A 24,862-nucleotide genomic window follows, 5' to 3' on the forward strand; every position below is an offset into this window, starting at 1 on the left:
AATTAAAGTAATAAAATAAGAGTGGAAAATAAATTAAAGGAATATTGAACCTGTGATGAAGAAGAAATATTCCTAATTTCTAAAAATCCTAATCCTAAGAGAGAGGAGAGAACCTCTCTCTCTAAAAACTACATCTAATCCTAAAACTATGTATGAATGAATGATTGTTGTATAAAGTCTCTTGTGAATGAATGGATTCTCCCACTTTATAGCCTCTAATCTATGCTTTCTGGGCCAAAAACTGGGTCAGAAACAATCCAGATATCACTAATTTTGAAATATGGTACGTACAGGTCGTGGAAAAGTGACGTGGAAGCGTCGTCCACGCGTTTGCGTGGGTTGAGATTCGCAAATGCGATACAGGCCCGTCATTCACGCGTCCGTGTCACCTAACTTTGGGGAAGATATGGCAAATTATATATCGCTGCGAAGCCTCGGATGTTAGCTTTCTAACGCAACTAAAACCGCATCATTTGGACTTCTGTAGCTCAAGTTATGGTTGTTTTAGTGCGAGAGGGTCAGGCTGACAGCTTTGTAATTTCTTCAACTTCTTGTATTCCTTCCACTTTTGCATGCTTCCTTTCCATCCTCTGAGCCATTCATGCCCTGTAATCCCTAAAATCACTTAACACACATATCACGGCATCTAATGGTAATAAGAGAGGATTAATATTAGCAAATATAAGGCCAAAAAAGCATGTTTTCAATCATAGCACAAAATCAGGAAGGAGAATGTAAATCCATGCATTTAGTATGAATAAGTGTATGAAAGATTGATAAAATCCACTCAATTAAGCACAAGATAAACCATAAAATAGTAGTTTATCACTGATCTCTGGCATCCCTTCTCCACTGTGCTCTGGGGAGGCAAATATCAACAAGGACCTGGTCCAGTCTTTAGTCAGTGTTGACCCTCTGAGTGTAAGAATGAGGGTCATCTCTGGATGATGGTAGGTGCAGTATCTCCCTCATTCTCTCTAGACTGAACTCCATAGTCGCCGCTTAGACCATAGTGTGCCAGTTCTTCGGGTCCGGGTTCACGCCAGTAACATGCTTGTAAGTCACCCAAGCACTAGCGTAGAATTCCTTAGCCATCAGCATGCCCACTCGGTCATCGAGTTGGTCAGAACTTCCCAACCCCTCCTCTGAATCTGGTCTCAGATTTTTGGGTATTCTCCCAGCTACAGATCAAAATAGACTTTTGGGATCACCTTCAATTTGCTCACAATTTCATTGAAGTGATCCTCGAGAGTCTTGAAGAAGAACCATGTGAAATCATAGGGACCGGAAGCAGGGACCTTCTCTTTTCTCTTTCTTGAAGAGGATTCTCCAGTTTTTGGTGCCATATGGATGATGAAAATGAAGAAAAGTGGAGTGCTCCAATACCAAACTTAAAGTTTTGCTCATCCCCGAGCAAAGAAAAATTAAAAGAATGGTGAAAACAAGTACAAGAGGTGAGGGATAGTGAAAATAAAATTAAGAACTGGGTGGAAAGGAGAAGAAGAATATGGGAATTAGAAGTAAGAAGAAGGAAAGGTAGAAGAACACTACAAGGTTTTTGTTTATTTGTGGTAGTTTTTTTTCCTTATTTATGGAGGTTTATAACCCCCACCAAATGGTTTGTAAGGGTTTCTAAAACCCCAAAATTTGAGGTACCACGAGGTCATTTGTGGAGGTTTTTAAAAACCTCCACAATCTATTCAGTGGGGATTTTGTGTGTGTTTAGTGGGGATTTTATATTAAACTTTTGTGACAGTTTTAAATCACTTTTGTGGCAGTTTAAAACCCCCACAAATTGACTTTTCAATTTAACACAAATTAATTATTTTGTGAGATTTTCAAACCTCCACAAACCTTGTAATTCTTTATTTTTAATTTAAATCATTCATTAATCTCATTTTATTTATATATTCTCAAATTATAAATTTATTTTTTAATAATAAAATTTAAAAATTAAATCTTTTATAACATAATTCCTCAATATAAGACATAATTCTAAATATAAAAAAATTTTCAACGTCAATAGTTCCAAACATATATGGTATTATTCTACAATATTAAATTTAAGCATTAAATAACACTATTTAAGCAGCTTCCAGGAAGCAACATTACCAATAACTCTATGATGAGATTCTAAAGTTAAAAAATAAAAATAAAGCTACTGCTAAAAATAATGGCTGATTTATTTATATAATAAAGACTTGAATTTTTTTTCCTTTGTAACATTATTAATCACTTCTTTGGCATGTGACATAAAAATTAACAAGCCAAATAACTACATATCTACTTACACTCAATCTAATACAAATAAGATACAATTTAAAAGCAAGAAGCTCTTTTTTTACTTTACAATTCAAATTGTGGTTGCTGAAGATTTGTTTATCTCACTGAAAAATGCAGTATCTTTGGGAGATTTGTTTAACTCACTAAGAAGGTGATATAATTTCAATATACACTATTAATTTAAAAAATGACTTTGAAGCTTAACTCAAAAGAAGGAATTACTGCTATTCCAATTTTAAATTCAGCTACACCATACACAGATTAAAATGTTGACAGATACGAAGTTGCCAAGCCTAAAATTAATTAATTAATAATTAATTGACTCAGTCAAATATAGAACAACAGTAATAATGTTGGTAACATCAAATTGAATTGAACTAGAACTTTTAAGTTCTGCTCACCGTCCCTTAGGGTTTGGTTTTTAACTCTACTTAATTACAATCATATATAATTTAGATCTTAAGAAATGGACTTGATCCCACTTAACACCAATAAATGAAATTCATCTTTATATTATTACTTACTTTGGTATGGAACTGATCTTGATTTTGTTGAGGATTCAAGCTCAAACTCAGAAGAGTAGATCCTAGCTGATGGTGCACAAATCATTCAAGAATTGTTATTAATTATGGAATAACATCACATCACATGGATATATAGAAACTTACAGTATTATTATTACTAACAAAAGAGGAATCATGAGTGGAATTCAATACAAATTCTTGAACTTGAAGCAAATTCTTTAATGCAATTTTGCCTTCTATTATTCGGTTAGAGAGATTTATTGCGATTTAGCTAACTTTGAGATAGAACAACGCAGCACATATATACATCAGCAATCATATACTAACAATTATATACAAACTGAAGAGAAGCATTAGCAATCATATACTAACAACAACAAAATCTTGTCACATTAGATGGGTTATCAAACAATGTCATAAAGGAAAGGATTCTCACCAACTAGCATGGCTTTTCACAAAAATTCCAAGTTACCATCTACAAGGTGCAATCTGAAACTGGTCAGTTGTAATATCATATGTCTCAAGGGAAGAATCAAAGCATATTCTTTTATGGCATGAGGCTAATTACTACAAGACATGAAAGAAAAAAACACATCACAAGGCAGCTTCAAAAATATGAATAATGAAAACTGGAAAGCAACTAGTCATTTAGCTCTTGCATTTTAATTGGTATTTGCAAGTTCTTACTGGAAAAAAATCAAAAAGGATAAACTATCTCAAGCAATAGCAATAGCTATTTATTTCACTAGGAATGAGGCCAATTGATGAGCGGATAATTTATATGCTTTTTGGCATTGTTTTTATATAGTTTTTAGTAAGTTTGAGCTACTTTTAGGGATGTTTTCATTAGTTTTTATGTTAAATTCACATTTCTGGACTTTACTATGAGTTTGTGTGTTTTTCTGTGATTTCAGGTAAATTCTGACTGAAATTGAGGGATTTGAGCAAAACTCTGAAGAAGGCTGACAAAAGGACTGCTGATGCTGTTGGAATTTGACCTCCCTGCACTCGAAATGAATTTTCTGGAGCTACAGAACTCCAATTGGCGCGCTCTCAACGGCGTTGGAAAGTAGACATCCAGGGATTTCCAGCAATGGATAATAGTCCATACTTTATTCGAAGAATGACGACGTAACTTGGCGTTGAACGCCAAGTTCATGCTGCTGTCTGGAGTTAAACGCCAGAAAAACGTCATGATCCGGAGTTGAACGCCCAAAACACGTCATAACTCAGAGTTCAACTCCAAGAAAAGCCTCAGCTCGTGGAATGATCAAGCTCAGCCCAAGCACACACCAAGTGGGCCCCGGAAGTGGATTTATGCATCAATTACTTACTCATGTAAACCCTAGTAGCTAGTCTAGTATATATAGGACATTTATCTATTGTATTAGACATCTTTTGACCACTTTAAGTCTTTTATCATTCGGTCACTTGATCATGGAGAGGGCTGGCCATTCGGCCATGCCTGAATCCTTTGCTTATGTATTTTCAACGGTGGAGTTTCTGTACACCATAGATTAAGGGTGTGGAGCTCTGCTGTACCTCAAGTATTAATGAAATTCTATTTTCTTTTATTCAAATCTCTCTTATTCTTGTTCCAAGATATTCATTCGTACCCAAGAACATGATGAATGTGATGATAAGTAACCCTCATTATCATTCTCACTTATGAACGCACGTGATTGACAACCACTTCCGTTCTACATGTAACAGAGCTTGAATGCGTATCTCTTAGATTCCCCAACAGAATCTTCGTGGTATAAGCTAGATAGATGGCGGCATTTATGAGGATCCGGAAAGTCTCACCTTGTCTGTGGTATTCTGAGTAGGATCCTGGGAATTCGGAAAGTCTCACCTTGTCTGTGGTATTCCGAGTAGGATTCTGGTAATGAATGAATGTGACGTGCTTCAAACTTGCAAGTGTTGGGCGTTAGTGACAGACGCAAAAGAATCAAGGGATTCTATTCCAGTAGGCGCAGGAACCAACCAGTGATTAGCCGTACTGTGACAGAGTGCGTGAGCATAGTTTTCACTGCGAGGATGGGATGTAGCCATCAACCATGGGTGATGCCTCCAGACGATTAGCCGTGCGAGTGACAGCCGCATAGGATCATTTTCCCGAGAGGATTGAAAGTAGCCACCGCTGATGGTGAACCCCTATACACAGCTTGCCATGGAAAGGAGTAAGAAGGATTGAGTAGAAGCAGTAGGAGAGCAGGCGTCCTTGAGCCATGCAGCATCTCCACTCGCTTATCTGAAATTCCCACCAATGAATCTGCATAAGTGTTCTATCCCCTTTTATAATCTATTCTCTTATTTCTATTTTCGAAAACCCATAAACAGATTTAATCTGCCTAACTGAGATTTACAAGGTAACCATAGCTTGCTTCATACCAACAATCTCTGTGGGATCGACCCTTACTCACGTAAGGTTTATTACTTGGACGACCCAGTACACTTGCTGGTTAGTTGAACGGAGTTGTGAATTCAAATAAAGACAATTATTGAATAAATCCATACAAGTACAAAGAATAGTGATCACAATTTCGTCCACCAAGTTTTTGGCGCCGTTGCCGGGGATTGTTCGAGTATGGACAACTGACGGTTCATCTTGTTGCTCAGATTAGGTAATTTTCTTTTCAAAAATCTTTTTCAAAAATTTTTCTTTTATTTTTCGTTTTTCCAAAAATGTTTTTCGAAAAAAATCAATAAAAATACAAAAAAATTAGAAAATCATAAAAATCAAAAATATTTTGTGTTTCTTGTTTGAGTCATGTGTTAATCTTTAAGTTTGGTGTCAATTGCATGCTTTTAAAATTTTTCTTGCATTTTTCGAAAATCTCATGCATTCATAGTGTTCTTCATGATCTTCAAGTTGTTCTTGACAAGTCTTCTTGTTTGATCTTGATGAATTCTTGTTTAGTGTTGTTTGTTGTTTTTCATGTGCATTTTTGCATTCATATTTTCCATGCATTAAAAATTTCTGAGTTTGGTGTCTTGCATGTTTTCTTTGCATCAAAAATTTTTCAAAATTATGTTCTTGATGTTCATCATGATCTTCAAAGTGTTCTTGGTGTTCATCTTGACATTCATAGCATTCTTGCATGCATCTTGTGTCTTGATCCAAAATTTTCATGTTTTGGGTCATTTTTGTGTTTTTCTTTAAAAATTCAAAAATAAAAAAATATCTTTTCCTTATTTTCCTCCAAATTTTTGAAATTTTGGGTTGACTTGGTCAAAAATTTTTAAAAATTAGTTGTTTCTTACAAATCAAGTCAAAATTTCAATTTTAAAAATCTTATCTTTTCAAAATCTTTTTCAAAAATCATATCTTTTTCATTTTTTTATTATTTTCGAAAATTTTAAAAATTAATTTTCAAAAAAATCTTTTTCTTATCTTTTATATCATATTTTCTAAAACTAGCTAACAATTAATGTGATTGGTTCAAAAATTTGAAGTTTGTTACTTTCTTGTTAAGAAAGGTTCAATCTTTAAATTCTAGAATCTTATCTTGTAGTTTCTTGTTAGTTAAGTAATTTTTAAAATTAAATCTTTTTCAAATATCTTTTTCAAATATATCTTTTTATCTTTTATCTTATCTTTTTCAAAATTTTTATCTTTTTCAAAATTTGATTTCAAAATATCTTATCTAACTTCTTATCTTCTTACCTTTTTAAAATTTTATTTCAAATCTTTTTCAATCAACTAACTAACTTTTTGTTTGTTTCTTATTTTTTTCAAAACCACCTAACTACTTTTCCCTCTCTAATTTTCGAAAATTCTCCCTCTCTTTTTCAAAAATTCTTTTTGTTTTAAATTTTAATTTTAATTATATTTTGTCTTTGATTTTCGAAAATTACTAACCTCTTTTTCAAAAATTATTTTCGAAATCTTCCTTCTCTTCTCTTATTCTATTTAATTAATTAATTACTAACACTTCTCTTCACCTCTCTTCATCTAAGAATCCAAACTTCTTATATCCCTTGTATTTGGATTCTTCACCCCTTTCTTCTTCTACTAACATTAAGGAATCTCTATACTGTGACATAGAGGATTCCTCTTTCTTTTCTTGTTTTCTTCTCTTTCATATGAGCAGGAACAGGGAAAAAGGCACTCTTGTTGAAGTTGATCCAGAACCTGAAAGGACTCTGAAGAGAAAATTAAGAGAAGCTAAATTACAACAATCCAGAAACAACCTTTCAGAAATTTTCGAACAAGAGAAGGAGATGGCAGCCGAAAATAATAATAATAATAATGCAAGGAGAATGCTTGGTGACTTCACAAAGCCAACATCCAAGTTTGATGGAAGAAGCATCTCCATTCCTGCCATTGGAGCCAATAACTTTGAGCTTAAGCCTCAACTAGTTGCATTAATGCAACAAAACTGCAAGTTTTATGGACTTCCATCTGAAGATCCCTATCAGTTTTTAACTGAGTTCTTGCAGATTTGTGAGACTGTAAAGACGAATGGAGTTGACCCTAAAGTCTACAGACTCATGCTTTTCCCTTTTGCTGTAAGAGACAGAGCTAGAATATGGTTGGATTCACAACCTAAGGATAGCCTGGACTCCTGGGATAAGCTGGTCACTGCCTTCTTGGATAAATTCTTTCCTCCTCAAAAGCTGAGCAAGCTGAGAGTGGATGTTCAAACCTTCAAACAAAAAGATGGTGAATCCCTCTATGAAGCTTGGGAAAGATACAAGCAGCTGACCAAAAGATGTCCATCTGACATGTTTTCAGAATGGACCCTATTAGATATATTCTATTATGGTCTATCTGAATTTTCGAAAATGTCATTGGACCATTCTGCAGGTGGATCTATTCACCTGAAGAAAACGCCTGAAGAGGCTCAAGAACTCATTGACATGGTTGCAAACAACCAATTCATGTATACCTCTGAGAGGAATTCTGTGAATAATGGGATACCTCAGAAGAAAGGAGTTCTTGAAATTGATGCTCTGAATGCCATACTGGCTCAGAACAAAATGTTGACTCAACAGGTCAACATAATCTCTCAAAATCTAAATGGATTGCAACATGCATCAAACAGTACTAGAGAGGCAGCTTCTGAAGAAGCTTATGATCCTGAGAACCCTGCCATGGTAGAGGTTAATTACATGGGTGAACCTTATGGAAACACCTATAACTCATCATGGAGAAATCATCCAAATTTCTCCTGGAAGGATCAACAAAAGCCTCAACAAGGCTTTAACAGTGGTGGACGCAACAGGCTGAGTAATAGTAAGCCATATCCATCATCTTCTCAGCAACAGACAGAGAATTCTGAACAAAACACTTCTAATTTAGCCAATATAGTCTCTGATCTGTCAAAGGCCATTTTCAGTTTCATGAATGAAACAAGATCCTCCATTAGAAATTTGGAGGCACAAGTGGGCCAGCTGAGTAAGAAAGTCATTGAAACTCCTCCCAGTATTCTCCCAAGCAATACAGAAGAGAATCCAAAAGGAGAGTGCAAGGCCATTGATTTGATCAAAGTGGCCGAATGCACTAGGGAGGAGGAGGACGAAAATCCTAGTGAGGAAGACCTCCTGGGACGTCCTTCAAGCAAGAAGGAGTTTCCTATTAAGGAACCAGAGGAATCTGAGGCTCATCTAGAGACCATAGAGATTCCCTTAAATCTCCTTCTGCCATTCATAAGCTCTGAAGACTATTCTTCCTCTGAAGAGGATGAAGATGTGACTGGAGTGCAAGTTGCTCAATATCTAGGAGCTATCATGAAGCTGAATGCCAAGTTGTTTGGTAATGAGACTTGGGAAAGTAAACCTCCCTTGCTCATTAGTGAACTAGATACTTGGATTCAGAGAACTCTACCTCAAAAGAAACAAGATCCTGGCAAGTTCCTAATACCTTGTACCATAGGCACCATGAGCTTTGAAAAAGCTCTATGTGATCTGGGATCAGGGATAAATCTTATGCCACTCTCTGTAATGGAGAAGCTGGGGATCATTGAGGTACAACCTGCCTTGTTCTCATTACAATTGGCAGACAAGTCAGTGAGACAAGCTTATGGAATAATAGGGGACGTGCTAGTAAAGGTTGAAGGCCTTTACATCCCTGCTGATTTCATAATCCTAGACACTAGGAAAGAAGATGATGAATGCATCATCCTAGGAAGACCTTTCCTAGCCACAGCAGGAGCTGCGATAGATGTCAACAGAGGAGAATTAGTCCTTCAATTGAATGGGGACTACCTTGTGTTTAAGGCACATGGCCATCCCTCTGTGACAAAAGAGAGTAAGCAGGAAGAGCTTCTCTCAGTTCAGAGTCAAGAAGAGCCCACACAGTCAAACTCTAAGTTTGGTGTTGTGAGGCCACAACCAAACTCTAAGTTTAGTGTTCAAACCCCATATCCAAACTCTAAGTTTGGTGTTGGGACTACACACTAAAATTGACCTGATCACCTTGTGGCTCCATGAGAGCCACTGTCAAGCTATTGACATTAAAGAAGCGCTTGTTGGGAGGCAACCCAATTTTATTTATCTAATTTTATTTTATTTTGTTTCTTTGTTATTTTTGTGTTTAATTAGGTACATGATCATGAGGAGTCACCAAAAAATCAAAAAAATTAAAAATAGAGTCAAAAACAGAAGAAAAAATTTTTCACCCTGGAGGTAGCGCAGACTGGCGTTCAACGCCAGTAAGATGCATCTGGCTGGCGTTAAACGCCAGAACAGAGCACCATTCTGGCGCTGAACGCCAGAAACAAGCAACAACCTGGCGTTTAACGCCAGGAATGTGCACAGAGAGGACAAACTGGCGCTGAACGCCAGTAACAAGCATGAAACTGGCGTTCAACGCCAGAAACATGCATTACATGGGCGTTGAACGCCCAGAACGTGCACAAATGGGCGTTTGAACGCCAGAATGATGCACGAAGGCATTTTACATGCCTATATGGTGAAGGAATGGTATTTCTTTTCACCTCAGGATCTGTGGACCCCACAGGATCCCCTCAGAATCTGTGGACCCCACAGGATCCCCACCTACCATATTCCCACCTTCTCTTTTAATCCTAATCACACTCTCCTAATCCAAATCTCATTTCACTCTTTCCCATATCACACTTCCCAAAAACCTTCACCAATCACCTCAATTCCTCTTCCCAATTTCCCCATTCACCATTCACATCAACCCACTCTTCCCCATAAACCCCACCTACCTTCATAAAATTCAAATTCACTTTCCCACCCATTCCCACCCAAAATGGCCGAATACCCACCCTACCTCTCCCTATAAATACCCTTCCCTTCTACTTCATTTTTCACACAACAAAACCCCTTCTTCTCCCACATAGCCGAACCTACTTCTCCCCCTCTCTACTATATTCTCTTCTTCTTCTTCTACTCTTCTTTTCTTTCTTGCTCGAGGACGAGCAAAATTTTAAGTTTGGTGTGGTAAAAGCATAAGCTTTTTGTTTTTCCATTACCATCAATGGCACCTAAGGCCGGAGTATCCTCTAGAAAAGGGAAAAGGAAGACCAGAGCTTCCACCTCCGAGTCATGGGAGAAGGAGAGATTCATCTCCAAGAGCCATCAAGACCACTTCTATGATGTTGTGGCAAAGAAGAAGGTGATCCCCGAGGTCCCTTTCAAGCTCAAAAAGAATGAGTATCCGGAAATCCGACATGAAATCCAAAGAAGAGGTTGGGAAGTCATAACCAACCCCATGCAACAAGTCGGCATATTGATGGTTCAAGAGTTCTATGCCAATGCATGGATCACTAGGAACCATGATCAAAGTATGAACCCAAATCCAAAGAACTATATCACAATGGTTCGGGGGAAATACTTAGATTTTAGTCCGGAAAATGTGAGGTTGGCGTTTCACTTGCCCATGATGCAAAGAGATGAACGCCCCTACACTAGAAGGGTCAACTTTAATCAAAGGTTGGACCAAGTCCTTATGGACATATGTATGGAAGGAGCTCAATGGAGAATAGACTCCAAAGGCAAGCCAGTTCAACTAAGAAGACTGGATCTCAAGCCTGTGGCTAGAGGATGGTTGGAGTTCATCCAAAGATCTATCATTCCTACTAGCAACCGATCTGAAGTTACTGTGGATCGGGCCATCATGATCCATAGCATCATGATTGGAGAGGAAGTAGAAGTTCATGAGGTCATCTCCAATGAACTCTACAAAATAGCCGATAAGTCCTCACCCATGGCACGGCTAGCCTTCCCTCACCTTATATGCCATCTATGCTACTCAGCTGGAGTTATCATCGATGGAGATGTCTCCATTGAAGAAGACAAGCCCATCACCAAGAAAAGGATGGAGCAAACAAGAGAAGCCCCTCACGGCCCTCAAGAAGAACATGAAGAAGTTCATCATCAACAAATGCCTCAAGGAATGCACTTTCCTCCCAACAACTATTGGGAGCAACTCAATACCTCCTTAGAAGATTTGAGCCATAATGTTGAACAATTAAGGGTGGAACATCATGAGCACTCCATCATTCTCCAAGAAATAAGAGAAGACCAAAGAGCAATGAGGGAGGAGCAACAAAGGCAAGGAAGGGACATAGAAGAGCTGAAGAACATCATTGGTCCTTCAAGAAGAAGACACCACTAAAGGTGGATTCATTCCTTGTTCTTTATTTCTTTCTGTTTTCAGTTTTTAGTATTATGTTTATCTATGTTTTGTGTCTCTATTTCATGATCATTAGTATGTAACCATGCCTTAAAGCTATGAATAAAATCCATTAATCCTTCACCTCTCTTAAATGAAAAATGTTTTAATTCAAAAGAACAAGAAGTACATAAATTTCGATTTTATCACTGAATTTGGTTTAATTATATTGATGTGGTGACAATACTTTCTGTTTTCTGAATGAATGATTGAACAGTGCATATTTTTGATCTTGTTGTTTATGAGTGTTAAAATTGTTGGCTCTTGAAAGAATGATGAACAAAGAGAAATGTTATTGATGATCTAAAAAATCATGAAATTGATTCTTGAAGCAAGAAAAAGCAGTGAAAAAGGAAGCTTGTGAAAAAAAAAAGTGGCGAAAAATTTAGAAAGAAAAAGAAAAAGCAAGCAGAAAAAGCCAATAGCCCTTAAAACCAAAAGGCAAGGGTAAAAAGGATCCAAGGCTTTGAGCATCAATGGATAGGAGGGCCCAAGGAAATAAAATCCAGGCCTAAGCGGCTAAATCAAGCTGTCCCTAACCATGTGCTTGTGTCATGAAGGTCCAAGTGAAAAGCTTGAGACTAAGTGGTTAAAGTCGTGATCCAAGGCAAAAGAGTGTGCTTAAGAGCTCTGGACACCACTAACTGGGGACTCTAGCAAAGCTGAGTCACAATCTGAAAAGGTTCACCCAGTTATGTGTCTGTGGCATTTGTGTATCCGGTGGTAATACTGGAAAACAAAGTGCTTAGGGCCACGGCCAAGACTCATAAGTAGCTGTGTTCAAGAATCAACATGCTTAACTAGGAAAGTCAATAACACTATCCGAAATTCTAAGTTCCTAGAGAAGCCAATCACTCTGAACTTCAAAGGAAAAAGTGAGATGCCAAAACTATTCAGAAGCAAAAAGCTACAAGTCCCGCTCATCTAATTAAATTAATATTCATTGATATTCTGGAATTTATAGTATATTCTCTTCTTTTATCCTAATTGATTTTCAGTTGCTTGGGGACAAGCAACAATTTAAGTTTGGTGTTGTGATGAGCGGATAAATTATACGCTTTTTGGCATTGTTTTTATATAGTTTTTAGTAAGTTTGAGCTACTTTTAGGGATGTTTTCATTAGTTTTTATGTTAAATTCACATTTCTGGACTTTACTATGAGTTTGTGTGTTTTTCTGTGATTTCAGGTAAATTCTGACTGAAATTGAGGGATTTGAGCAAAACTCTGAAGAAGGCTGACAAAAGGACTGCTGATGCTGTTGGAATCTGACCTCCCTGCACTCAAAATGGATTTTCTGGAGCTACAAAACTTCAATTGGCGCGCTCTCAACGGCGTTGGAAATTAGACATCCAGGGCTTTCCAGCAATATATAATAGTCCATACTTTATTCGAAGAATGACGACGTAACTTGGCGTTGAACGCCAAGTTCATGCTGCTGTCTGGAGTTAAACGCCAGAAAAACGTCATGATCCGGAGTTGAACGCCCAAAACACGTCATAACTCAGAGTTCAACTCCAAGAAAAGCCTCAGCTCGTGGAATGATCAAGCTCAGCCCAAGCACACACCAAGTGGGCCCCGGAAGTGGATTTATGCATCAATTACTTACTCATGTAAACCCTAGTAGCTAGTCTAGTATATATAGGACATTTATCTATTGTATTAGACATCTTTTGACCACTTTAAGTCTTTTATTTTTCGGTCACTTGATCATGGAGAGGGCTGGCCATTCGGCCATGCCTGAATCCTTTGCTTATGTATTTTCAACGGTGGAGTTTCTGCACACCATAGATTAAGGGTGTGGAGCTCTGCTGTACCTCAAGTATTAATGAAATTCTATTTTCTTTTATTCAAATCTCTCTTATTCTTGTTCCAAGATATTCATTCGTACCCAAGAACATGATGAATGTGATGATAAGTAACCCTCATTATCATTCTCACTTATGAACGCACGTGATTGACAACCACTTCCGTTCTACATGTAACAGAGCTTGAATGCATATCTCTTAGATTCCCCAACAGAATCTTCGTGGTATAAGCTAGATAGATGGCGGCATTTATGAGGATCCGGAAAGTCTCACCTTGTCTGTGGTATTCTGAGTAGGATCCTGGGAATCCGGAAAGTCTCACCTTGTCTGTGGTATTCCGAGTAGGATTCCGGTAATGAATGACTGTGACGTGCTTCAAACTTGCAAGTGCTGGGCGTTAGTGACAGACGCAAAGGAATCAAGGGATTCTATTCCAGTAGGCGCAGGAACCAACCAGTGATTAGCCGTACTGTGACAGAGTGCGTGAGCATAGTTTTCACTGCGAGGATGGGATGTAGCCATCAACCATGGGTGATGCCTTCAGACAATTAGCCATGCGAGTGACAGCCGCATAGGATCATTTTCCCGAGAGGATTGAAAGTAGCCACCGCTGATGGTGAACCCCTATACACAGCTTGCCATGGAAAGGAGTAAGAAGGATTGAGTAGAAGCAGTAGGAAAGCAGGCGTCCTTGAGCCATGCAGCATCTCCACTCGCTTATCTGAAATTCCCACCAATGAATCTGCATAAGTGTTCTATCCCCTTTTATAATCTATTCTCTTATTTCTATTTTCGAAAACCCATAAACAGATTTAATCTGCCTAACTGAGATTTACAAGGTAACCATAGCTTGCTTCATACCAACAATCTCTGTGGGATCGACCCTTACTCACGTAAGGTTTATTACTTGGACGACCCAGTACACTTGCTGGTTAGTTGAACGGAGTTGTGAATTCAAATAAAGACAATTATTGAATAAATCCATACAAGTACAAAGAATAGTGATCACAATTTCGTCCACCACCAATCATCACCACAATTGTAATAAAGTGAAGAATTTATATTCTTTTAAGTAGTTCCTGTATATAGCTAGGATAGGCACCTGTTGGGTGCTTTTATATATGAGTTTAAAAACAGTAATTAATAAAAACAAGTGGAAAACAAACTACTAAATATATATGCTACGACTAGTGATCATACAGTAGTAAGTTTTAATCTTCTATGTTCAAGCAAGCATGCATTTTCTAGTGTATAATATTTTTCTTGTTAAAATAGATGGCTTCTTCCCCTTTTCTTTTCTCCTCTTTCACATTGAGAAATTGTGATCTGTTCACTTACAAGTTGTAACACCCTAATGCTTTTAAACTGAGTTAAAGCTTTATTTGGATTATATTTAGTAGCGGATATTTAAAACCTTGCGAAATTTTTCTTTTAAAACAAATATAAAATAATTTATATATAAAAATATTAAATAACTAATTTTTATTAGAATATTACTAGTTGAAAAATATAAGTGGATCTGAAAATACTACAAAAAAAATGGGCGTGCTAAACTATGAAGGCACAACAATGACAAGTTTTACTCATACCAAATAATCATAAAAAGAAACATCATAGTTGCAATTACAATCACTCAATAAAAATAAAACAAGACACATAGAAAATCCTAATTCTCTTAATTTGTTTAAATATGACTGAAGCAATCGCCTATTCTTCCTTCTTAAGATAAACGCTTAATGTTTTGTATCTACGTTCTTGATAGCTCGCTTCTAATAGTGGACTTGCCTTTTCACCTCAACTGAATAGGGTATTGCTTTGTGCCGCATCCTTCCTGAAGATGGTACGGAGAGAGGGGTGAGAAACAAAAGTTTCTCAGTAGTTTATCTATATGATGTCATCATATCCATCTCCAACCACTCCGAGTTTTAAAATAAAAAAAAACAGTGATAATGCAAGGTTGTTCAATTATTATTTTCAAAAATCCTTGTTAGTCGGAGTGGTGTGACTTTTAGATGCTTCTCATTTACTTATGTTATGACTTGTGTGATGCATATAAAATGCCTATAGCGTTAAAACATATAAAGGTAACTCATAAAAATTGGTATGATGTTCTCATAAACCATAAAGCAAGGCAAAATAGATAATAAATAAGAGAAGAATAGTAACATTGACATAGATAAGTCAAACATGATAGATCTGAATAAAATAGAGATCTTAAACAATATCATACATCATAGAAAAAGGAACTTTGGATAAAGAAAGGATATTTAAATGCAATCATAATCATAAATTAAAAAGGATAAAAGAGGAACAATCATGATCATACTTTTCATTGTACTTTTCATTACTTTTTCTCGTAGCTTTTATGGAAGGTATTGAGCTCAAACCGGTATAAAAAGTGGCAGTCCCCTTCCCTTACCGAAGGTTTTTATCCCAAACGTTTTGGCGATCATCTTCCCTTACCGAAGGATCATCTCGATCGATCACCTTCCCTTACCGAAGGATCATATCGATATCTTGTCTTTAGGGGTCACCTTCCCTTACCGAAGGATCATTCCCTCAGTTCAATTTACAATCAAGGTTATTTAGACATACACAAGAAAAAAGTTATGTCAACAAAGGTATCTTATTATATAAAATTGATGGGATAACCCCCTTCCCTTAACGAAGGTTCTTATCCCAAAGGTTTGCCGATTATCTTCCCTTACCGAAGGATCATCTCGATTATCTTGTCTTTGGGGGTCACCTTCCCTTACCAAAAGATCATTCCCTCAGTTCTTTAACGCACATAAGATTATTATTATTATTATTATAATGCATAATGTGTATGAAGGAAAGAGATATTATATCATGACATGCAATGCTAACCTCTATATTAAAAAACATTTAAGATATGACATATAAAATTTAGCATAAAACCCCTACCTCGAGTAAAGTTCCGATAGGTCTTTTGATACAAATAGATGCGGTTTGTTAGTGAAGAGAGACTTGTTCCATGGCTAGGCTTTATGTATCCTAGAATGTTTTGTATAGAAGAAGAGAATAGAATGAGAAAGGAAGGATCGAATAGCTCTCAGGTATGTGCAGATTATGTTAGGAGGCATTTAGGTGAAATCTTTAATCTGAAACGTCACTTTGTGAGTCCTATAACGTTTGCTACGTTTGAAATTTGGAAATAGCTATTAGAGACAAATTTATAGAGAATTTAATTAGCTTTAAAAAGAATCTTAAAATAAGTCAATCGGATAACCACAACTTGGGATATTTTTGAAATACTATTAGTATATCAGGCTGGCTGATAAGAGCGCAATTTTCTACTATGAACTTGTAACCGATTTATCTATCTAATTTAATTTGAATTTGATTTTATAATTAACTTAAGGAATAGAGCTAGTATTTTTATCTTTTCATATAACTAAATATCATTCAAATCTAATAAATATAGAATTAATTATGTCTATATTTTAAAAGGTTGTTTATTGTCGGTTAGAGATTTACTACCACTAGTATTTTCATATGTTTAAATTTTAAATTCAAATCTTAAATCATTACTATTTTAATTAATTAATTAGTTATTAAAAAATGACTTAATTCAAAAAGTTGGGATGTTACATTCTCACCCCCTTTAAAAAAGAATTTTGTCCTCAAAATTCATGTCTCCTAAGAAGATACCAATTCAACCTCACTTATCTTAGTAGATTTTATCTACATTTTCTTTCTATAGGGATATATGATAGTTTCCACATAAGCAAATTCAATCAATCATACATTCAAGCAAACTTAGTAAAGATACAACACAGTTATAATATCATCATGAGCTAATATAATTATAAAAGATAGATTCACATAATAGATAATATTATTCTTTTCTTTATGTCTTAAGTTATTAGTCTTCATGTATCAGTTTTAAATCACACAACATAACACGAAAACTCAAACAAGCAGTAAAACATAACAAGACGCTTAAAAAAAATATTTGTAACTAGTCATATTAAAGCCTTTACTTTCAATGCCTCATACCGCATGCATTTTTGTTTGATTTATAAATCATAGTTTTTTTATCACTAAAAATATTTATTATTATCAAATAAAATTCTATAATCATTTAAACAAGTTAAAGAAAATAAATTTATAGGAAATTAACATAAATTTAAATATTTGCACAATAATTTACGTTAATATTGTTGAATACTAATTGACTTCACAAATTTTAGTTTTTTCTCAAAAATTAAAAAATCTATCAAAATATGATATATAAGTTGTTTGATCTATAATATAAAATAGATAAAAATTAAAAATAGAATTAATAAAAATATAGTTAATAACAGTTAAATAATAAAAGTTTTTCTCTTAAGAATTTAATAACAATATTAAATTTATTATTAATTAGGAGATGATATTAGAAAAAGTTATTAGATACGATAAGTTATTTGGTTTTAGATTTTGAATTCTTCCTATCTTAAAATTTTTTAGACAGTCCTACTACCAAAAATTTTAAATCTCTCTAAAGATTTAAGATAATCCTAAGTTTGGAGACAACAAACTAATCACGTTTTCACCAAAATCTTATCATACTTGAAGAGGTAATGTATAGAATGAGAAAGTGACTAAGCAACTTACTGTTTCTATATTACCCTAAGTGAGAATCTGGGTTTACAGTCTAATTTCTAACAAGCAATAAAAATCATCAATAATCAAATAACATTCTAACACATCAAACTCAAATATTCAAATCATATAAATCACATACAAAAACATAATTAGTTACCAATGGCTATTCATATGCATTCACTTAAAAACAATTAGACAAGTAGTTGAGTTTAGTAAATATATAACAAATTGACAATGACAAACATGTTGGCTGGGGTTAGTAATAACCCACGTGAGTGATTTAGTGTGCATGACCAAATTATTTTATTGCAGTCTAATTATATGAGACAAAATGATCCAAAACTGCAAATAGAAATAGAATCAAACCAAGCCCAAAGCAAATCAATTGAAAGGGAAAAGTAATCCTACACTTTTGCTAAGTTTACTCAGAATGTTGGGTAGATAAGAGAGAAGAACACCAAACACGAATGAAGAAAAAGCTAATTAAGGAAGTTAATGTCAAATTAAGCTAAGCAAAGACATGATAAGTAGAGTTCAAAAAAAGTTAAAGATAATTAGTTTCTTTTAACACGCAAGTCAATTGCTCCACATTTTCTCCTTCTCTCTAATTAAAGAAATAGTAATAGTAATATAAATGGTATAAATAAAAAGATTATGTAACATCATATTTTTAAGAAATATAATAATAGTGGGGCATATTGAATAATTGAATAGAGTTTATAAGAGTGCATGTACTCTTGGCTTAAATGGCTTGTAAGACACTGGTGACAATTATAAGAATAGTATCAATCAAGAAAACGCAAAGACATGCATGTACTCTCGGTAAAAAGACCTTAAAAAGTGAATTTGCATATGAAAACTTGGATAATGAACATATTGTATGCATGTAAAAGAAGGAATGGAAGGAATAATGCTATAAAGATAATACGGCATCATACGACAACAACATAGATGATAAATTATAAAATAGAACATGATGTATGCCAAACATAAAAAGATGATAAAACATAATTTTCTATTATTTTTTAAATATATATATATATTTTTTATTGAGAATGTCTCATGTGCATTTTACTATATCTTTAAGTATGAGTAGGGTGTTCTTAGACAATCTACGTTTTGACGTTTAACACGCACATTTTGATCAAATAGTTATGGCAATAAGTCTCAAACAAAAATATTTAGGGGCATACTAACCTTGACTATTAGATGATCACATATCACATGGAAAAGATTTAACTGTATAATACTAATTATAACTAAATGATAATAATTTAATCTGGCAAATATAGAATATCGCCATATGGGATCAAATTGCTCTGATACCAAAATGTAACACCTTAATGCTTTTAAACTGAGTTAAAGCTTTATTTGGATTATATTTAGTAGCGGATATTTAAAACCTTGCGAAATTTTTCTTTTAAAACAAATATAAAATAATTTATATATAAAAGTATTAAATAACTAGTTTTTATTAGAATATTTACTAGTTGAAAAATATAAGTGGATCTGAAAATACTACAAAAAAATGGGCGTGCTAAACTATGAAGGCACAACAATGACAAGCTTTACTCATACCAAATAATCATAAAAAGAAACATCATAGTTGCAATTACAATCACTCAATAAAAATAAAACAAGACACATAGAAAATCCTAATTCTCTTAATTTGTTTAAATATGACTGAAGCAATCGCCTATTCTTCCTTCTTAAGATAAACGCTTAATGTTTTGTATCTACGTTCTTGATAGCTCGCTTCTAATAGTGGACTTGCCTTTTCACCTCAACTGAACAGGGTATTGCTTTGTGCCGTATCCTTCCTGAAGATGGTACGGAGAGAGGGGTGAGAAACAAAAGTTTCTCAGTAGTTTATCTATATGGTGTCATCGTATCCATCTCCAGCCACTCCGAGTTTTAAAATAAAAAAACAGTGATAATGTAAGGTTGTTCAATTATTATTTTCAAAAATCCTTGTTAATCGGAGTGGTATGACTTTTAGATGCTTCTTATTTACTTATGTTATGACATGTGTGATACACATAAAATGCCTATAGCATTAAAACATATAAAGATAACTCATAAACCTTGGTATGATGTTCTCATAAACCATAAAGCAAGGAAAAATATATAATAAATAAGAAAAGAATAGTAACATTACCATAGATGAGTCAAACATGATAGATCTGAATAGAATAGAGATCTTAAACAATATCATACATCATACAAAAAAGAACTTTGGATAAAGGAAGGATCTTTAAATGCAATCATAATCATAAATTAAAAAGGATAAAAGAAGAACAATCATGATCATACTTTTCATTGTACTTTTTATTACTTTTTTTCGTAGCTTTTATGGAAGGTATTGAGCTCAAACCGGTATAAAAAGTGGGAGTCCCCTTCCCTTACCGAAGGTTCTTATCCCAAATGTTTTGGTGATCACCTTCCCTTATCGAAGGATCATCTCGATTGATCACCTTCCCTTACCGAAGGATCATATCGATATCTTGTCTTTAGGGGTCACCTTCCCTTACCGAAGGATCATTCCCTCAGTTCAATTTACAATCAAGGTTATTTAGACATACACAAGAAAAAAGTTATGTCAACAAAGGTATCTTATTATATAAAATTGATGGGATAGCCCCCTTTCCGTAACGAAGGTTCTTATCCCAAAGGTTTGTCGATCACCTTCCCTTACCGATGGATCATCTCGATTATCTTGTCTTTGGGGGTCACCTTCCCTTACCAAAAGATCATTCCCTCAGTTCTTTAATGCACATAAGATTATTATTATAATGCATAATGCGTATGAAGGAAAGAGATATTATATCATGACATGCAATGCTAACCTCTATATTAAAAAACATTTAAGATATGACATAAAATTTAGCATAAAACCCCTACCTCGAGTAAAGTTCCAATAGGTATTTTGATACAAATAGATACGGTTTGTTAGTGAAGAGAGACTTGTTCCATGGCTAGGCTTTATGTGTACTAAAATATCTTGTATAGAAGAAGGGAATAAAGTGAAAAAGGAAGGATCAAATAGCTCTCAGGTATGTGCAGATTATGTTACGAGGCATTTAGGTGAAATCTTCAATCTAAAACGTCACTTTGTGAGCCCTATAACATTTTCTACGTTTGAAATTTGGAAATAGCTATTAGAGACAAATTTATAGAGAATTGAATTAGAGTTAAAGCAAATCTTAAACAAAGTCAATCGAATAACCACAGCTTGAGATATTTTCGAAATACTGTTAGTATATCAGGCTGGCTGATAAGAGCGTAATTTTCTACTATGAACTTGTAACCGATTTATCTACCTAATTTAATTTGAATTTGATTTTATACTGAACTGAAAGAATAGAGCTAGTATTCTTATCTTTTTATATAACTAAATATCATTCAAATCTAATTAGTGTAGAATTAATTATGACTATATTTTAAAATGTTGTTTATTGTCGGTTAGAGATTTACTTCCACTAGTATTTTCATATGTTTAAATTTTAAATTCAAATCTTAAATCATTACTATTTTAATTAATTAATTAGTTATTGAAAAAATGACTTGATTCAAAAAGTTGGGATGTTACACAAGCTCTAACAAGGCAATTTCATATTGCGTGAGTTATAACTTACACGCTCCACAAATGGATTAGTTGGCCATAAATAGACCATAAGCAACAAAACAAAACTGCAAATCAATTTACTCTCTCGAATTAGACTTTGCCTCTGTTCCCTTTTACATTCATTCATCACTATATACGTGTGTTCTGAGAAAAAAGACTAATGGATAGCAGTGCAAAACCAAAACATTACAAATAGTGAAGATTTAAAGGATTACTTGAAGAGTTTCTCTGTAATATGGTTCAATCGTGCAACATCGGCACCTATAAGTTCATCAGCCTTTTTTCCATTTTGAAAGAAATGGAGTGTTGGCTTCACAATGGCACAAGGGATTATAAATATGAAGATAAGTGTGATTGATGGACACAGTGAAATATATGGTCCATACCTATGTAAGATTTTATGTATAGAAAAGAATAACAGAACAAATGAATTTCTAACCAAAAGCTAAAACAATTACCACATATGTAATCTGTAACTTGCTTGCCTAATGTGCCTTGAATTTCTTCCTAGAAGACATAGCAGAAAAGGGCAAAATTTTAGGTTTCAGCTGCCTTGGAGCATGGACTTATCTTATGCAAAACACCAGAACATAGTAGAAATACCAAAAAATAACAAAGACGCAGAGAAACGTAAAGAGACAAATCAAATTCTTCAAAATAAAATGACATTTATTAATAGAGAAGAGATATCAACAAATTAATAGCGAAGAAGAAGTACCAGCGGCAGCTCAAAGGAGAAAATGGAGGGAGAGAAAGTTGCGTCGAAGAAGAAGCTTCAGAGCGAACAGATCTGAAAACGCGTTGATAAAAGAGGTCAAATGATGACACAAAGGCTGATACATAGCAACCATAAAGGAATTACAATGAAAATGAATAATTCTCAATAACAGTGAAGCTATGCATCTCATTCCACTATTACATCCTCATGCACGTAAAAGTGCTTGAACAAATATCATTTTAAAAAGAATTATGTCATTCAAAAGAATTACAGAAGCAATTAATGGTGTAGATATGATCCAGAAATGGAATTGAAAACAAAAATCATGAGAATCTTTAATTATTTTCAAATGATACATTGGTTGACCATGCTTGAGAACACGCGAGTGGCAATGGAAGCAGCATAAGAAGCCGCCTTAACCTGAAAACAATATCTGTTGTGCCTGGTTGCAATAATAAATCATTCTTCTTCAGAAGTTTCATTACTTCCACCAACAATTTAGTATCATTGTGATTCTTAGCATGTGTCTGTAGTAAATAAATGACACTAAATTACCAAAGTAGAAATTAGAAACAGAATAAAAATTTTTAGAACATTGATAGGCTAACGATACAAGTAAATGATTAGCAGCAGCAACAGTTGGGCTCAGTCCATAGACATTATGCTTCCATAAAGTCCTCTTTGCTGCATATACATTTTGAATAACCTCAATATTTTCATGTCATAAGCTCCAATTAAAAAGAAGATGGAGTATAACATACAAAATTTAGGCAAATATCACGCATCTATACCAAAATCAAGGGCTCCTGCTTTAATACATGCTTTAGTAACTAGTGCACGAAATTGTGATCATCAACAATGGCACCAAAAACTTGGTAGCGCTCACAAACGTGAATTAAACTTTGTCACAACTTCGCACAACTAACCACCAAGTGCACTGGGTCGTCCAAGTAATACCTTACGTGAGTAAGAGTCGATCTCACAGAGATTGTTGGTATGAAGCAAGCTATGGTCATCTTATAAATCTCAGTTAGGCAGATTCAAATGGTTATAAAGGTTTTCAAAAATAATAATAAATAAAATATAAAATAAAGATAGAGATACTTATGTAAATCATTGGTGGGAATTTCAGATAAGTGTATGAAGATGCTATGTTCCTTCCGAATCTCTGCTTTCCTACTGCCTTCCTTCATTCCATCTTATTCCTTTCCATGGCAAGCTGTATGTAGGGCATCACCGTTGTCAATGGCTACTTCCCATCCTCTCAGTGAAAAAGGTCCAAATGCTCTTGTCACAGCACGGATAATCATCTGTCGGTTCTCGATCATGTCGGAATAGAATCCATTGATTCTTTTGCATCTGTCACTACGCCCAACAATCGCGAGTTTGAAGCTCGTCACAGTTATTCAATCCCTGAATCCTACTCGGAATACCACAGACAAGGTTTAGACTTTCTGGATTCTCAAGAATGGCCACCAAAGGGTTCTAGCTTATACCATGAAGATTCTGATTAAGGAATCCAAGAGATATTCGTTCGTTCTGAGGTAGAACGGAAATGGTTGTCAATCACCTGTTCATAGGTGAGAATGATGATGAGTGTCACAGATCATCACATTCATCATGTTGAAGTACAACGAATATCTTAGAACAAGAATAAGCTGAATTGAATAGAAAATAGTAGTAATTGCATTAAAACTCGAGGTACAGCAGAGCTCCACACCCTTAATCTATGGTGTGTAGAAACTCCACCGTTGAAAATACATAAGTGATGGTCCAGGCATGGCCGAATCGCCAGCCCCCATAAACGTGATCAAAGGATCATAAGGTAATCCAAAAATAATCCAAAGATGTTGATGAGCGGATAATTTATACGCTTTTTGGCATTGTTTTTAGTATGTTTTTAGTATGTTTTGGTTAGTTTTTAGTATATTTTTATTAGTTTTTAGTTAAAATTCACTTTTCTGGACTTTACTACGAGTTTGTGTGTTTTTCTGTGATTTCAGGTATTTTCTGGCTGAAATTGAGGGCCCTGAGCAAAAATCTGATTTAGAGGCTAAAAATGACTGCAGATGCTGTTGGATTCTGACCTCCCTTCACTCGAAGTATATTTTCTGGAGCTACAGAAGCCCAATTCGCACGCTCTTAACGGCGTTGGAAAGTAGACATCCTGGGCTTTCCAGCAATATATAATAGTTCATACTTTGCCCGAGATTTGATGGCCCAAACCGGCGTTCCAAATCAGCTCAAAACTGCCCGGCGTTAAACGCCGGAACTGGCACAAGAATGGGAGTTAAACGCCCAAACTGGCACAAAACCTGGCGTTTAACTCCAAGAAAAGTCTCTACACGAAAATGCTTCAATGCTCAGCCCAAGCACACACCAAGTGGGCCCGGAAGTGGATTTTTATGTCATTTACTCATTTCTGTAAACCCTAGGCTACTAGTTCTCTACAAATAGGACCTTTTGCTATTGTATTTTCATCTTTTGATCATGCTTTTATGATTGAACCCTCTTTGGGAGGCTGGCCTCACGGCCATGCCTAGACCTTGTTCTTATGTATTTTCAACGGTGGAGTTTCTACACACCATAGATTAAGGTGTGGAGCTCTGCTGTACCTCGAGTATTAATGCAATTACTATTGTTCT

This window comes from Arachis hypogaea, chromosome 7, assembly GCF_003086295.3.
Source record: "Arachis hypogaea cultivar Tifrunner chromosome 7, arahy.Tifrunner.gnm2.J5K5, whole genome shotgun sequence".
In the NCBI taxonomy this organism is placed as follows: domain Eukaryota; kingdom Viridiplantae; phylum Streptophyta; class Magnoliopsida; order Fabales; family Fabaceae; genus Arachis; species Arachis hypogaea.